This window comes from Eulemur rufifrons, chromosome 7 (assembly GCF_041146395.1).
Source record: "Eulemur rufifrons isolate Redbay chromosome 7, OSU_ERuf_1, whole genome shotgun sequence".
NCBI classification, from domain to species: Eukaryota; Metazoa; Chordata; class Mammalia; order Primates; family Lemuridae; genus Eulemur; species Eulemur rufifrons.
Genome location: NC_090989.1, coordinates 42,344,759 through 42,347,273, shown reverse-complemented (window position 1 = coordinate 42,347,273; position 2,515 = coordinate 42,344,759). Strand labels below are relative to the sequence as shown.

General features: G+C 40.7%; 1 pseudogene; it reads left to right on the top strand.

The window, feature by feature from the left end:
- Positions 1–970: 970 nt before the first annotated feature.
- On the top strand, positions 971–1,551 carry LOC138386192 (ferritin heavy chain pseudogene; annotated as a pseudogene).
- Positions 1,552–2,515: the final 964 nt, after the last annotated feature.

Below are 2,515 nucleotides of genomic sequence, written 5' to 3'. Positions count from 1 at the left end.
CTATCCATGGATCAAAGAATTTTGGCTATTTTTAAAGGCTTTTTACCCTCAAGTTTAAATACCTACCAAGGATATTAAAAGCAATTGTGTAACAGGTTTCATTTGTGTGTTTTTTGGTTTTTTTTTTTTGGAATGTTCCTTTTTTTTTTTTTCATTTCAGCATATTATGGGGGTACAAATGTTTAGGTTACATATATTGCCTTTGCCCCATCCCAGTCAGAGCTACAAGGGTGTCCATGATCCAGATAATGTGTACCACACCCATAAGATGTGAATATGCTGATCCCCTCCTCCCACCTCCCAGCTGCCCAACACCCAATGAATGTTACTACTATGTATGTGCACATAAGTGTTGATCAATTAATACCAATTTGATGGTGAGTACATGTGGTGCTTGTTTTTCCATTCTTGTGATACGTCACTTAGTAGAATGGGCTCCAGCTCTATTCAAGATAAAAAAAAGAGTGCCAATATCACCATTGTTTTTTATGGCTGAGGAGAACTCCATGGTATACCATATGTTATTAATCCATTCAAGTATTGATGGGCACTTGGGTTGTTTCCACATCTTTGCAATTGTGAATTGTGCTGCTATAAACATTCTAGTGCAGATGTCTTTTTTACAGAATGTCTTTTGTTCCTTTGGGTAGATGCCCAGTAACAGGATTGCTGGAACAAATAGTAGTTCTACTTGTAGCTCTTTGAATTATCTCCATATTACTTTCCACAGAAGTTGTACTAGTTTGCAGTCCCACCTAACAGATTTTTAAATCAAGGCTAAAAGAATATTGACAAAGGAGACGTTCTTCACTGAGAGTCGCCGCGGTTTCCTGCTTCAAACTGCTTGGACGGAACCTGGCCCTTGACCCCTACCCTGGCCGGCTGCTCAGAGCCAGCCCTCTGCCACCTCCTCACCGCGCCTTGGGACCGCCCCAAGGCCCCCGCCGCCGTCCGGTGCCGAGCAGCTGCCACCATGACAACCGCGTCCTCCTCGCAGCTGCGCCAGAACTACCAGCAGGACTTGGAGGCCGCCATCAACCGCCAGATCAACCTGGAGCTCTACGCCTACTACTCTGTCCATGTCTTATTACTTTGACCCCGATGATGTGGCTTTGAAGAGTTTTGCCAAATACTGTCTTCACCAATCTCATGAGGAGGGGAACATGCTGAGAAACTGATGAAGCTGCAGAACCAACGAGGTGGCCGAATCTTCTTCCAGGACATCCTGAAACCAGACCATGATGACTGGGAGAGGGGGCTGTATGCAATGGAGTGTGCCTTATGCTTGGAAAACAGTGTGAATCAGTCACAAATGGAACCGCACTAACTGGCCACTGACAAAAATGACCCCCACTTGTGTGACTTCATTGAGACGCATTACCTGGATCAGCAGGTGAAAGTCATCAAAGAATTGGGTGGCCACGTAACCAACCTGCACAAGATGGGAGCCCCCGAGTCTGCCATGGCGGGGTATCTCTTTCACAAGCACACCCTGGGAGACAGTGATAATAAGAGCTAAGCCTTAGGCTAACTTCCCCATAGCCACAGGGTGACTTCCTGGTCACCCAGGCAGTACATGTATTTCGCCGTTTCCTTTACCTTTTCTGTAAGTTATACCAAAACATGCACTTAAGTTCTTTCATTGGTACCATTCCTTTAAATAAAGAAATTTGGTACACCCCCCCCCAAAAAAGAATATTGACAAAGCTTTGAACAACAAAAACATTCTTAAAGAATATATGAATAAATAGTGAGAAGCCATTAAGTGTACATTTTACTGAAAAAATCCATTATATTTTATACATCAGATAATCAGTCATTTTATTTTGCTTATAAATTTATTCACTTACATGGACTTTATTGAAAGCTACATTATCAACAAAATTGGGAGTGAAATGGGAAAAAGTCAAATTCTCTCCAGTTGTGACAGGAAGAATGGTAACACAAAAAAGAAAATCCTGTAGGAGAATGGGATCATTACACCCTGAAGAAAGAAAAGCAGTGATGTCCAGATTATACCAGAAGATAAGAGATGTTCTGACCAATTGACGGTTTCTTAGTAATGGGGTATTTAAAATGCATAACAATGAATATTGCAAGTGACTTATCCTTTACTAAATATCATTTTATAAGTAAATTAAGAATAAACTATAAAATATCTTAATAGTGAGAAGTAACCTAACACCTTACATATCCTTTGTAATTCCTAATCAAAGTTTCTTTCAAATGTTGTTTTAGGTAGTTTTCTAGAAGAAGTGAACACCTGTTGAAAATTATCCTTAAAAGTTTAGTGCCCAAACACTCAGTCTTGTGCAACCCTACTTGGAATAGTGTTTTCTTAGTGTATGCAGGGGAAAACACAAAACAAACCAAAACAAAACAAAAGCAATAGGAGTACATGATTAAAGTGGAGATTTCTCATCCCAGTACAGGTCAGGTGAATCAAGAACTGTTTCCAAACACTGCTACCTAAATAAGATTTGTGATCTCACTGTGTTGCATGTTCTAATGACTA